The following is a 15505-nucleotide window of genomic DNA, read 5'->3' as shown; positions in this document are numbered from 1 at the left end:
ACTTTTGAAATGACCGCCATCAACGTTCTAGAGAAACGATATTTTCTCCTACTTTCAGCCTGAATTCTGCTCCACCTGCACATCATGTGCTAAACAACTTTTCACGTTTATTGTTTATCGCAGAAACGTTGAGTACTCTGAACTAAAAATTAACCCGCCATTTCATCGTCAAGCGCAAAATGAAGTATGTAAATTAATGATGCAGTGCTGAGTCGCTGAGTTCCACCTTCAGAAACTAAGATTGCTCTCCCGTTTTCTCCAATAAAAAATGCGGCTAACGTTGAATGGTTAATTGGATATGCTCCCCTCGGGCTTACTGCCGAAACCTTCAGCAGTAAGTTTGTGGTGTAAGTGTGGATTGATTATAGTTCTTAGAAACACACCAGTGTGATTGGTTACATTTGTGGTGAGGCGTTTATACCGCAGTATTCTTCCACGCGCGCTTCTCGTGTCGAAAATGTCGTGAGTAAAGTGTGTGTCTTCAATGAAGGCTGGCCGTAACGTTGGGCTGGCCCGCCGACCGCAAGTTTGAAATGCACCTTGGTCACTTTTTGGCTTAAAGGTTCTTGTTATACTTGATACAAAAAAAGTATAATATGTGAAGTAGGCAAAACGTGAAATATAGCTGTGAACCTGGCTACAAATCGTTCAAACAGCCAATAGATCTGAGTTCTGCTACAATGGTTGCCAGACCACTGAAGCGGTTGTGAAACCGGTCACGTCAATGTAAAACTGTTTAAGACATTGAATAAAAGATGGTTTATCTTTAAAATATGGAGTTTGCACTTGTACAGAACAATATATTCAAAGATGCTTTTACTTTTGATTCTTCTTACTTTGACGTCACTGCTAGTTGCGCTGCCGATCAACAATGAGCCCATGGTCGCTTGCGATGCGCCTGAAAACAAGAATTTCAAAGACGTCTCCTAAATTCCTGAAGCAATAAATTATAAAAAGATTTGGTATTCATGTTTTAATAGGTCGTTCAAGAAGATAATTTAGGCAAACACAAATGCATTTTCTCTTCGCGGCCCCTTTAGGATCAAATTTCTATTTTCCTGGTGAATCGTGCGGTTCGGGCGTCTGAGATTATGTATCTAGGGCAAGTCATTGAGTGAGCATTAGCAGGCCGACTAGCGCTGCAGTGTACGGAGGAACGCTCTGGTTACTGCCTGTCCTCGTGGATTGCACCGCAATACCACTCAGGATCACTGTCCGTACTCGCCCGGTTTTTGACCAGATGTACACCTGGTTTATTTTTATTATCGCTGCAGTAATCGTTTCGGGAAACATTGGGTAGGCTCGGCAAACGTGGTCATGTAAGACAATGTCGCTTGTGCCGATCGGCCAGTGTCATGTGAGGCAACCACAAAGCGTCGGACTTCGCTGTGAACCTATAGCAAGCATATAGGGGCATATAGTGAAGCAAGCATATAGTGAAGCAAGCAAGCATATAGTGAACCTATAGCGGCGCTCTGGGGAATTCGTTAATCAGCAGCTTTCAGATGAACACTCAGTTTCCAGAGCACCCCTATCAGTTGCAAACTCACCGCAGTAGCGACACGTGAGGGGTGGGGGGCGGTGCCCGAAAAATTCGCTTTCTTTTCTTTTTGGGAACATAAGGAGTGTCGTATCGAAACGCGATGAACTAAATGCGGCGGTCGACACATGTGACGCTGACGTTGTGTTGTTAATAGAAACGTGGCTTACATCAAAAATTAACAGCAGTGAATTGTTTGACTCTCCAAAGCGTTTCAATGTGTATCGTCGCGATAGAGGTGATAGATGCGGCGGTGGTGTACTTGTTGCGATAGCTGATCATATTTCTTCGTCTTTTGTGCCAGTTGTAACAAATTTAGATATCGTATTTGTTGAAATTTTCACAAGTTATAAAAACATTATTTTGGGTATCTGCTATCGTCCACCGTACTGCGATCCGGGCTTTGTAAATGGCATTCAGGATGCTGTTAACATAGTTATGGAACGTTTTCCTAATGTACCAGTCCTTTTAGCCGCAGATTTTAACTACCCAAATATACTTTGGTCCAGTGATGTACCTCAGGTAAGTCCGTTTTCTACTGACAGATATAATTTTTGAGCTTTTGTTCTGATTTCAACTTTACGCAAATTGTTACCCAAGCAACCCGCATCACACCTACTACTTCGAGCGTTTTAGATCTAGTGTTAACCAACGTGCCTGCCCTGTTCATGTCTCCACTTTGTTTGCCTCAACTAAGTGATCATTGTTTGCTCCATTTCACTATGGATGTTTGTGTCCCTCATCATGAAAATTATACTAAGCGCATTAGAGATTACGCTGCTGCCGATTTTGATGCCATCAATAGACAACTTCGTTTATTTCTGGACAGCTATCTTGATGAATTCGAGGCTCGTTCCGTTAATTCGAACTTGAATTTGTTCAAAGAAAAAGCAACGTACCTGACTGAAACGTTTGTTCCTCTGAGGCTAGTCACCACCAATAAGCATGCTCCCTGGTATAGCCAATCTTTGAAAAGGTTGGCTAATAACAAAAAAAGGCTGTTTCTGTCCGCTAAAGTTTCTAACTCACAGGCCAGATGGGATTCTTACTACGTAGCTAATGGGGAATACAGGAGGGCCAAAAAAGCAGCCAAGGAAACCTATTTTAATAACACACTTCCGAATATGTTAGCCAACCACCCAAGACAATTTTGGAGGGTGGTGAATAAGAAAGATACTCGCGAAATACCACTTGAAACTTCGGACGGGTTAACCCATAAAGATGACTGCGCTGTTATTCTCTGTGACACCTTCGCGGCGGCAGTGTCGGGTTTCCTCAACAAAGGATCAAATCCTGTTTATCAAGCTAGTAATTATCTCCCAATGATAGCAATTCGTTTCGACACAGCAGGCGTACAAAAATAATAGAAAACCCTAAAGTCTCGTCTTGCGCCGGAATCGACAACATTACTTCCAAGTTTCTAATAAACACTAAAGTCTACAGCTCCATAATCTTAACAAAAATAATTGATCAATCTCTGGAAGCAGCACGAGGTCGCGGGTTCGATTCCCGGCTGCGGCGGCCGCTTTTCTGATGGAGGTGAAAAGCAAAAAACGCCCGTGTGTACGAGATTTCGGCGCACGATAAAGATCCCCAGGTGGTAAAAATTAATCCGGAGCCCTCCACTACGGCGCGCCTCATCGCCTGCGTTGCGTCGGCGCGTTAACCCACAATCAATCAATCAATCAATGTCTGGAAGCAGGCTGTCTTCCGGAGAATTGGAGTGTGGGAAGAATTATTCCATTCTTTAAGTCAGGTGACAAACTTTGTCCGGAGAATTACAGACCAGTATCAATCACTTCGATACCATGCAAAATAATGGAACACGTAATTTATTCGCAGCTTGTAAAATTTTTAGAGTGCAATTCTTTCTTTACTGATTCGCAGCGTGGATTTCGTAAAAACGTTTTCTGTGAAACGCAACTATTATGTTTTATTCACGATTTGCATTCTATTCTTGACAACGGCACACCCATTGACTGTATCTTTTTATATTTCTCAAAAGCGTTTGATAAAGTACCTCATGATTTACTCATTTTAAAATTACGGAGCCTCAATATAGATGATAAAGCCCTCGCGTGGATGATTGCTTTTTTCAGTAACCGGTCCCAATTTGTAACTGTTAATAACTTTGGCTCGCCCAGGGTCCTGGTTGGCTCTGGGGTCCCACAGGGCTCTGTGTTGGGACCTTGCTCTTTCTGGTCTATATAAACGATTTGCCTCTAAACATTACTTCTTCAGTCAGTCTTTTCGCAGATTACTGCGTAATTTATCGAGCAATTAAGGGTCATTCAGACGTTCTAGAATTGCAGGCAGACATGGATCGAGTTCAGAAATGGTGTAAGACTTGGGGCATGACGTTAAACGTTAACAAATGCAAGTACATGCACGTTGTGATGACTAAACAGCGCAGAAGACGAAACACAGGGAAGAGCAAAAACAGGACAGCGCTCGTCCTGTTTTTGCTCTTCCCTGTGTTTCGTCTTCTGCGCTGTTTAGTCACCATGTCGCAACACCAACTCGCCCAACTTTCCAACATGCACGTTACCCACCACAGCAGTAGTATCAGGGCGTATCAAATTAAGAATGTTCTTCTCGAAGCAGCAAATTCGATAAGCACCTGGGTATATACATAACTTCTACATTATCTTGGAAGACACAAATTGAATATATTGCAGCTAAAGCTAATAGCACGTTGCGCTACCTTCGAAGAAATTTTAATCAGGCACCCGTTTCCTTGAAACTCTTACTTTATCTAGTATAGGTACTTAGCAAATTACAATAAGCGGCATCTGTTTGGGACCCTGGTCATGACTCGCTTATCTACGAATTAGAACGAGTGCAGAATCGGGTAGCGCGCTTCATCCTTTCTAATTACCATCGCACCTCGACCGTCACATCAATGAAAACCACACTACCATTACCCCTACTGTCTCTTCGCAGGAAAGTGCTTCGGCTGGGGCAATTTCACAAAATTTACTTCACCAATCCATTACTCAGAAATAGATTATTGGCCCAACCAACTTACGTTTCCACTCGCGTTGATCATCGCCATAATGTCGGACTGCCGTCAGCGCACACCAAGTGTTTTCAGGAGTCATTTGTGCCGAAAACGTCTGTATGTTGGAATCATCTTCCTCATGATATTGTTGGTATAAAAGATGCTGCTTTATTTAAAGTTGCTGTCACTAATTTTATTTGTACGTAGCCTTAGTTCAACCCTGTAGCAGCGATGTTACTTGATTGCAATATTTCTGTTGTAGTATTTTGATTTGTATGCTGTACATGTATGTATGTACCCACTCCCCTCTGTAATGCCCTCGGGACTTGAGGGTAACTGAATAAATAAATATATAAATAACACATGCAGCACAGACTGGTGCTCTTATGTTTACTTGTACTAGAAGCACCGGTGCATACTGCTCGCAATATGCTTGTTATAGCTGCACAGCCCATTCCGTCCCTTCGGGGTTGTCTCACATGACACTGACCGATTGGCATAAGCTACATTGTCTAACGCGACCCTGTTGGCCGAACATAGCCAATTGTTTACGAAACGAATATAATCAACGGCAACAACAATAAACCGGATGAAAATTCAGTGAAAAAAAGATCGAGTGCGGACAGCATACCTTCGTAACTTCCGTTGTTTGGTCCCACCGTTCTTATAGCTCTAAAATATTATGCATTTATTTGAGTTTAATAGCTCGTTCTCCAAGCTTATAAGCCTGGCCAGCCAATGACTCAGCAGCCCATAATACATTAGAGGTTCTAGTACGGAAAATGAACTAGTGGGTCGGATAACCTATCTTTACTTTATGTATTTATGTAGCACACTTCAGTGAAATTTGTGTTAAAAGTCAGTGAGTTTCTAACGCGGCTTTCTAATGAACGCGCACTTGTACTATCTCTTCATGTCCCATTTAAAGTAGAAACACTAATATAAACCATATGCCTAATTATGATGGGTTTCGACAAAAGGAAAAACTACCCTCTAAAAAATAAAGAATGTTGGGTGTGTCAACTGCCGGATTTGATACTGGGAAAGAGTGGTCACTGAATTCTGTGCCTTCTCATTCAACTCGTTTGAGTGTGCTGATTTTGATGTCGGCCCATGTTCGAAGCATAAACTACGTGCCATGTGTAGCAAAAGTGTGGTTAACCTTTTTTTCCTCTCTTTTGTTCGCTTTCTTGTTTGCCTATCTTTCTCCAGCCGTTTAAGATAACCTGAATTACGTGTGATGCAAAGAAATTTATGATTGGATGCTCTTTATTGATTATTTTTCTGGTTGTCTTTGTTATAACTGTGGTCGATTTCTCAAGACGCTGCCGTGGAATAGAAAGGGGGCTGCGGCCTTGTGAAGCTGTCTCGTACAGCTTTTCCCGCTACTTCTATTTCTGTATTTATTTATCGAGCAGAGAATGATCCAACAAACAATTTAGATTTTCAGGGAGTGGCTGATTGCTCTTGTGTTTTTTCTTCTTTGTGCCTTTCAGGCGATGCCACGGAACAGGGCATAGGGTTCAGTTTGTAAAAAAATAAATTGTTTGTTTGCGTGCTTAACCCACCACGTGTAAGAAACTTTCGCAGACTGGGGTACAGGCATAGCCTGTGTGAATAAATATGGTGAACATGATTGATCAAATATACTGGGCTCGCATGGAACCTCTGTATGTCTTCGACACCTGGTTATACAAGCAACTGCGCAACCACGGTACTGAATACCAATTACAGAATTGTGACCCGAGAACAAACACCTTACATCCGAGCAGCGAAATTTTTGTTTGGACAGAGCGGGTGCTTTCCGCCAAATTCTGAATTACGGAATTTACGCTAGTAGGAAACGGACACATTTTATTTCAGTGTGCATGGTTGTACAGTAGTAGAGATCAAGGAGTCCGTATAACGACATTTTCGTAATCCTAAAACTTTCGTTTTTTTTTAAATTAGGCAGAGTGCTCAGCAATGCTTTCTCTCTGGGTTGTTCTGTAAACGCGAGATTTTTACGGTGTAAAGAGCAGCCTTTTAAAAGGTGTCATCGTGCTGTTTGTTCTTGCTGGGGCCCAGCGTTACGTTTATGCCATTGAATATATTATCTTGCAAGATTGTTTGACGATTCACAATGCATTCGAAAAATGATTTGTTGAATCCAATAGGCCTAAACGTTTTAGAATCTATGAATACAAGAGTGCTGACAATTTAATTTTATATATCCGTGTGTGCGGATAGTGTCCAAGAAAGCCCGTTTTCCAATGCGCACACTTTCAAAATAAAGCTTCTAGCCATATTAGTCCTTTACCTCAAATAACGCTTTTCTCAATGGCCACCCATCGATTATCGAAACTATTCGGTACGAGCTTTGAACTTTGAAATAAAGAGAATTTCACTGGTGAGCAACTTCGTCCTCTCAGCCACAAACGTATTTTTATTGTTATTTTTTGCTAAGTAAACACGCAAGCTCAGCGTGTAATATTGAATACAACAGAATGCAAAAGTCATTGGGTATCTTTCCAATTTTTGCTTATCCTGCGTAGGTGCCATACCCCCACTAGCTTAAGAGCTTCAATAAACTCTAGGGCTGCGGCTGGATTACTGATATCTCCAGGCTCCGACTTGATAGCATCAGACAGAAGAAACGTTTTTACATTGATCGCGGTCCAGTAACCTGAGTTGTCAAAAGCAGCCTATACAGGTATTTTATTGCTTAGATAAGTGAGGCATGATAACATTGCAAAATAAATGTCAGGTACTTGCTACGAGGCCATATCTTCATTTAAACATCGAGACACAACTAATAACGAGTACATGGCTGCACAGAACCAAAACTGTCATTTCAATTATTACGTTCCAGCAGTGATATTTAATTTGAGAAACCCTGACCTCGCGTCATAGGATCGAACATTTGGAATTTTTACATGTCACGTGTCCTTGCAATGAGAACAATATAAGCACACAGCATTCGGTGATTTCTTCACAGGTCCATCCTCAGGGTCCACGGTGAACTCGAGATCTGCTATTTTAAGGTGAGGTTTTTTATTTCGTAAAGAACATTCTTGCTGATAGGGATATTTCTTTATATCAGAAATGTGGTCATAAACTAAACTTTCGGAAACGGTTTTCTCAGCGCTGAAAATGTATGTTTACGAGTTGCTAAAGTTCACCTAAAAACAAAGAAATACATTCATAACATATAAAAAGAGTATGAACTTTTCGTTTCAAACTTTTATTACTTAGCAAACAAGCAATTGTTTAGCCGGGAAACATTAATCAATTTACTGTACACTTCAACGTTAAGAGAAAATTTTTGTGTAGTTATCAATGAGGTTCACTTGTAACTTTATCGAGAGTACCTCCAAGTAACTCGATATCGTGGCTCGAAAAATACGCCGCTATATAAATGCGGCGGTTTATTAAAGACGATTGTATTCCTTGTGCATTATAAATTCTAAAAGTATAGTCTGTCAGGAACCGTGTAAATTGATTCAACAGCCCCTATCGAAACTAAAAAATCGCTTTTAAAGAAGGTAATGTAGGCAAAATAATTTTATAAAACTAGAACTAGTGATATACATCATGCATATCTAGGTTGCTCTCCAGAAAGAAAACATTCTAGATAAATGAAGCTAAATAATAAATACCTGAAAATTGCAGCATGTCTTATTTGACAATAAACACAAGCTTAGTTTCTGGAGTAGCACACAGAAATAGGTCATTACTCCAGATAATTGCAAGTCAACACGAAGACAACGCCCTGTACTGCTTCAGGAGCAATAAAGATGAAACTTCCTTATAGATTTTGCGCAAGCTCTGCGAACACAATATTCGATAGAATGTAGCCAACTTTATTTTATATTCGTCACGTAATGTACGTTTGAACATTGAACATGATTGACAATTGTGATGTAATATGTCATTGCGTGTAATTGTGTCTCAACGCCTTCCTGTTTTTCCAGATTCTCATCATGAAGTTTCAAGTGGTACTCCTTGCGCTGGCCATTTCCGGTCTTCTTCTTGTGTCGGGTAAGAAGATTTACAGAAAAACGTAAAATTACTTTAAGCAGTAGGGTTCCTCAACCTCTTGCTAAAACGGTTGAGTGTGCTGTGACAATAATCCAAGCATTACAAACAAGAAAAGATTTACTATTCATATCTGCGCACATGACGGCGTGAGGACGTACTTCGAAAGAGAAAACGTTTATTTCTAATAACTCTGTTTAAAATAAAACTCGAGGTGCAACAAAAGGATAACTGAACCTTGCTTCATTCATCAGCGTTCAGAGGTTGAAGGACGTAATTTACCGTGTTTACTATTATACATAAATGACTGATTTTCTCAATATATGTAGCACCATATTCATGCAAGCAACCTTCCGACTTCGATTTACGACACGGCGTAATTAGGCAGAAATGCATATCCAAAGAGCGTCAATTAGGAAAATAGATTTTGCCCGGCTACGAAAGGAACCTTTTTTAGTGCTCAGGTTTTTTCTGTCTCTATTTTCTATTTTTTCTTCAGGCCACTTTCACCCTTGTTTTGCTATATTGTTGGTGAGTTAGGGCTTTTGCGCTGGGCCATTTACTTATTTTTTGTTTCATAAACGACAAAGGTTGTCACCTTCCAGATTCTGGTGCCAACCAGCTAAAACATTTGTTCATGCAGGACGGTATTCTCCGTAGTATTTGCTCAAGGTATTCAGCCTTCAATTGGCCCGAATGAAGCTCTGCGGCATTGCAAAAAGAGATGCGGTGTTTTCAGCTTTCCTGGTATTTCGACGTCTTGAAGTATGACATCACGGTCCACTCGAACGAAACAAAGCGATGTCTGGTTTTATTTGCTATACAATACCAACATAAAAACCACTGCGCACTTCGGAGGGTGAAGTTTACCCTTTACATTGCTGTAGGCTCAGCCGATATCAAATAAAAACATACATTCAGATATTAGTACGTTAGTTGTTACCTTAAAAAGCGGCTTCTTGAATTACTCATTATGCTCAATACTCGGTTGCGAGTCGCCCATCATGCAAAGTTTGTAGATACCAAGCTGTCTGTTTTTTTCTTCGGTGTCTTCAGAAACCACAGTGGAAGCTGCTCCCATGCCGAGCGCCGATAGCCCCGCCGTGGAGCGCTCCGATGGAGCTGCACCTAGCGAGCAGGAGCGGGCACCTCTTCCCCCAGGCTGCATTGAATCTCTGTGCGGCTAGAAGATGAAGATGGGTTGAAGCAGTGATCAGTGACTACTCGCTTTCCTCCTGCTCGCCCAATGATGTCACTCTCACTGTTAAAATAAACAACTGCTTTTCGCGCCAGTGTATTGATTCCTCAGAATTTTCATACACCAACAGTCACCATGGTATACCACTGTTGAGTGAGAACGTGTGTATTGACTCTTTGGTTGCAGATGTTAATTGGTGCATCTGGGTAGACTTTTTGTGTGGAGCTGTAGCCTCGTTTGTGAAGCTTACCGCATATATTTTTATTTCTTGTGCAAAGAATGGTGTGCTGCAGATGGACGGGAGGGTGAGGGTGAAAGTCGCAATTGGGGTCTTTACATTAAACATTGAACTAGGGTGCAGTTATTGGACGTGGTGTACAATTTCATTCAAACATATACTAACGTTCCTCTTAAAGATACGACTACATTCTGGACTCGATGCTTTGAGAATTTAGGGGAAATTTGTCAACCGGTATCTATGCAAACAATTGTCCCAATAACCGATAGAAAAGTCAGCCAAAATAAGCAATTTTAGAGGAGCAGCCCATTAGAGGCTGCGGCTGTTCACATCTCCTGTCGTTATCGTCGCCGTAATCGTCGTCTCATGAAGTCACGGTACTAAAATATCTGGAAACTCCTTTACGCCTCGCGCTAGAACGTAACGCGTACTAAAAACAACCGCACACTCGCGTACATCTCGCGCTAGACGGCTACTGGCTTCAAAGACAATAGACTTTGCAGCAAAGCGGTAAACCTGTACGTCCCAACGGTTTGATCACCGTTGGAAAAATGCCAACGCGTCACGAATGCACGCATACTCTGCATGCTTTGCCCCTCCCCAGGTTTCACGTTAGTGCAGTTGGCCCGAGATTTTGTTTCGACATAGTACTTATTGCGGCGATTGTTTGGATAAAGTAAGGGTACAGGTTGACGGCGTACGACCCTCAAGAAGCAATGTCGACGACAACTAATGAACACCAATCCATTTCTGGAGTTCCTGCAGTTATTCTGTTGCGGGTGCAGTTGTGTTAACCATATCCAATGGGTAGTTTATTGCAATGCTTTATAAAATAGAAAAATACGCCGCTGGTGCAGGCCTTTATTGAGATGCTGACCCGCATAGAATGCGGTGGTATGCACCAAGGTATCAAAAACTAGATAACCAACTTGGTATGCACCAAGCCATCAACACATAACTCAAAAATATTTTATGACCAAGCATAAGGAGAAACAGATACAGCAAATTCGTGTCTATATTAAAAACTGGTGTTAGCACTGTGACAAGTACCTACGTTTTAGCTTACCACATGTTGATCTGCCAGTTAACGGTAATAAGGTGGGGCTAAAAAAACTCTTTTTAATACAGCTTTCTAACGCGTTTACTCTAGTGATTTTTTTATCACTTTTCAAAAAAATGTTAGCGGGTGTGAAAAGTCAGAAAGCAGTTGTTTACTCCCTTCAGGCAAAGGAAAACAGCGCATTTAGCGCACTTGAATCCCGAGACGCCCTTGTGGCACATGGCGCAGCGACCTCTTATCTGGTTTCTTTTTTGCGGCGGAGAAATAATCGCACGTTCTAGAGCTGCAACTGGCCGGTGGCTGACGTTGTCGTAACGGGCATCATCAGAAGGCATTGCGTGTTCCCTCTTGGGGACAGAAAGCTGAAGGGCTTTCATGGGAGGTCTTCCAACTGGGCGCGGTACCAGAACTTCGTTCGCTGATTTCAGCGATTTGCCAACAGAGACACGAAAATCCTTGAGAGGCATGATTTTTTTGTTTAGGACAAAGCACTCCCTCTTGTAGAGAAGCCAAGCATTTACTATGCTAACGTCCAAAGAATACGCGAAAAGCGGAAAATGCCACCTGCGGGATTTTGATGCGGACTTGTAAAGGTGCGCAAGCATATCGGACAAGTCAATCCCACCCATGTGCTCACTGTATGCCTGTACAACTGCTAGACAAGTAACTGGCACCTTTGCCTTCTCTTCGGGGTCATATCTCTTGAAGTAACTGAGTGGCTCTACGCCGTGTGCATTGCTCAGCAGGGTCACACAACTGTTGTCATGCCACTTTACGGCTATCACACCTCCAGATGAGCAATAGTCTATTGCCCCTCGTTTATCTTTCGACAAGATTTTGTCTTCCTTCAAAAAGCCGTTGGCTCCTCCAGATCTTTTAGCCCGAACTGTGCCTATGCAGCGAATATTCAGCTCGGCTTTCATAGGCTGAATAAGATCGTAGTTAGTGAAAAAGTTGTCAAAAAAGAGAAGTGAGGTCTGAGGTTCATCAATCGTTCTTGAGAGTGTCAACACCACCTTTGCACCAAGGAGGAGGCTCTGCTCCTTAGAGAACAGGGACACATTGAAAAATGTGCTCGAGCCCTGGTAAAGAAGCATGTCATGAATGAATCCTGTGGAGCTTTATCCGCAAAATATCTTAAAACCCCATTTGTCTTACTTGTTACTCACATACTGCCGTTGATTTCCAGCACGCGTCCCTTTGTAAGCAACCATCACCTCATCGATGCTCTGCTTACGGTCTGCTGGAATCTTCAAAAACTGTTCTCGAAGATTTTGAACCAGAGGCCGCACCTTCGAGAACCGGTCACGGTTAGTTCCTTGATCGAGATAATTGGCTACGTGTACGTAACGCCTTAGTGCCTGAAACCTTTTCAGGGGCATCACATCGGCGACTGGGGGAAATCGGCCATCTAAGGACCAGTAGGCTTCGAGTGAGGGAAACTTGTACACTCTCATAAGCACTAGAATGCCCAAAAAGCGGCGAATTTCTTCAGCATTTGTTGCGATAGACTTCCCTTGCTTTTGGGTGCTGTACCAGTTGGTCGGAAATGTGATCAGGTCAACAAGCTTGTCTGTAAACATGAACGTGAAGTAGGCATAAGGTGACTTCACTTCAGAAACAGGATCATGAGTTTTTTCTGGAACTTGTATGTTGGGGATATCAACCTTGTCCCACGTTCTTGGCTTTTTGAAGGGAACCTCGCTTGCTTTCTCGGAATCGTTTGCATCGTCCGAAACGGGCACGACAACGCGATTGCGGCCTTTTGCTTTCTTTGATGGAGGGAAGGAGCCATTAGCCGGCAACGATCGTCTACAGCGCTCTAAACTGGTTCTCGTAGAGCGATCAGGGCTACAGTCACGCTATCGTCCTGGCTTGGTGGCACTTCTGAGGTATCAGCTTGCACAGTTTCATCACTTGTGTCCTCATCACTAGAGTCAAGTTCAGAGTCGCTTGGACGCAGCGGGACAAGAGCAACACCCCTTTCCCTTCCTCGCTTTCCTTAGAAGATGTCTGTGTCCATTCCTGAGAATAAAAGATCGCCGAGTTACACAAAAATTTACTCGCGTCGTTCTACTCTCAAACATACCATATTCGCGGCACAAAGCTTTGATGGTGAAAAACTGCAGAGTATTTATGGCTCTGACTGCACGCGGTTAACTTATCAGGCTTCATTGGCGAGAAGAATATTACAGCCGCCAAATATTAGAACGCTAAAAGCGCGCGAACCGCAGCATGCGAGCTGCCAATCCCTTCATACGCACGCGCGGCGTTCCTCAACCCTTGCCTGGCAGCTCAACTATTTTATGGACCGCGGTAACGGGCTGCTTTCTTAGCGTCTCGGCTAAACAACACCACAATATTCATCTAACGGGTTCCTCATACCCGCTTCTACGTGTTTAAAAATATCGATTTGCTTACCTTATAGAAGCTCTGGAATACCGAGGCAGAATTCCGTCATGGTTGGTAACGTCAGCAAACCGCAAAACGCTAGGTTTTTGTCAACAAGGCATCAACTGGCGCCCTCTGTCATCCAATTTACCAACTCAAATGAAGAACATTTGTCTTGTTGCCGCTAAACTTAGCGAAATAAGCTTAAGTTAGGGGCGCGTTTTGAACAGGAGTGTTTTTTTCTTAGGTCTAAATTATTGTTGATCTGCGGGTTAATGGAGCCTTTATTATTAGATGCGGCGCATCTCTTGCTCTGAGGCATGTCCCTCCTGCGTCGTCGGCGTCCGTCCGCACGCCACCTGCGCATGCGCGACTCTCCTCCGTTCGTCTCTCCCACAGCTGTGCGCAACACTCTCACTCCGGCGCATTACCATAACGACAGCTGGCGCGCTTGGTTGGCGCCCGTATCGCTGCATTAACGCTGCGTTAACAGCTGCTCCGGTGTGCATGTGCGCGCATGCGCGACTCCCTCCCGCGGTCTCCTCTCCTTCAAGCGCTGTGAATATAAAGCGGGTACCACTCATCGGCGGTTCAGTCAGCGCTCGCTCTCGTTCTTCTCGAACATCGACGATGAAACCAAGATTCGACCACTGCTGCGGGAACCACTCACTGTACACTTTACTGAACATAAAGTCATCATTCTTAAATGTAATAAAGAGCTGGGTGGTGGTCGCTAAAACACGTGTACTCTCTGATTTCGCGTATGCATGCACCGCATCACACCAGGGTTCCCTCGCTTGCAGATGGGGGCAATTTTGTCTTTTGTTCGCTTTCTTTTTTGCTATTTTTTCTGCACCTGTTGAAGGTAACGGGAATTACTTGTGATGCAAATAAATGTTTGCTTGGATGCTCTTTATTGATTATTTTTCTGGTTGTCTTTGTTATAACTTTGGTTGATTTGTCAAGACGCTGCCGTTGAATAGAAAGGGGGCTGCGGTCTTGTCAAGCTGTCTAGTGCAGCTTTTTTTCGTTACTTCTTTTTCTGTCTGTATTTATTGAGCAGAGAGAGACCTAACATAAAGAAATTTAGTTTTAAATTTAAATGTGTGGGGAGTGGCTGATTGCTCTTGTGTTTTTTCTTCTTCCTAATTTGAGCGCGGCTACGGAACAGGGCATAGGGTTCAGTTTATAAAAAATAAATTGTTTGTTTGCGTGTTTACCAAACGACGTGTCAAAAACTTTCGCAGACAGGGCTACAGGCGTTGCTGCGTGCATACATAAGGTAGACATGTTTAATGAAATGTACTGGGCTCGTATTGAACGCCTGTATGTTTTCGACCCCTGGTTACTCAAGCCACTGCCATAGCACGGTTAATGTATGCAAATTACGAAATTGTTACACGAGAACGAACACCTTACATTCGAGCTGCGAAATTGTTGTTTGGACAGAGCGGGTGCTTACCGTAAAATTCTGAGTTATGGAATTTACGCTAGTAGAAAACGGACACCTTACATTTTAGCGTGCATAGATGTAAAATAGTAGAGATCAAGCAGTCCGTATAACGGTATTTTCGTAAACCTAAAACGGACCGTTTTTAAAATTACGGAGAGTGCTCCGCGATGCGTTATGTCTGGGTTGTTATGCGAACTGGAGATTTTTTTATGGTGTAAAGAGCAGCCTTTCAAAAGGTGTCATGGTGCTGTTTGTTTTTGCTTGGGCCCAGGATTACGTAATGCCTGGGAATATATTATACTACAAGGTTGTTCACCGATTGACAGTGCATCCGAAAAATGATTTGTTGAATCCAGTTGGCCCCAACGTTTTAGAATGTATGAATACTGAGTGCCGACAGTTTAATTTTTTATATCCGTGTGTGCTGATAGTGTTCAAGAAAGCACGTTTTCACAAAGATATGAAAGCGTGCTCATTAAAAATAAAGTTTCTAGCCATACTAGTCTTTTACCTGAAATAACGATTTTTTCTATCGATTATCCAAACTATTCGGTACGAGCTTTCAACTTTGAAATAAAGAGAATATCACTGGTGAGCAACTTCATCC

The 15505-nt window shown here is 42.7% G+C and overlaps 1 long non-coding RNA gene across 1 annotated transcript; it reads left to right on the top strand.

Moving 5' to 3' along the window:
• Positions 1-7437: 7437 nt before the first annotated feature.
• LOC144144840 (uncharacterized) lies at positions 7438-9850 on the top strand. The gene is made up of 3 exons (XR_013317350.1): positions 7438-7564; positions 8495-8561; positions 9615-9850. It is a non-coding gene; the product is annotated as an uncharacterized LOC144144840 (long non-coding RNA).
• Positions 9851-15505: the final 5655 nt, after the last annotated feature.

This window comes from Haemaphysalis longicornis, unplaced genomic scaffold, assembly GCF_048455015.1.
Source record: "Haemaphysalis longicornis isolate Haplotype H1 unplaced genomic scaffold, Haemaphysalis longicornis Haplotype H1 scaffold_7, whole genome shotgun sequence".
Classification (NCBI taxonomy): domain Eukaryota; kingdom Metazoa; phylum Arthropoda; class Arachnida; order Ixodida; family Ixodidae; genus Haemaphysalis; species Haemaphysalis longicornis.
This window is presented reverse-complemented; position numbering and strand designations above follow the sequence as displayed.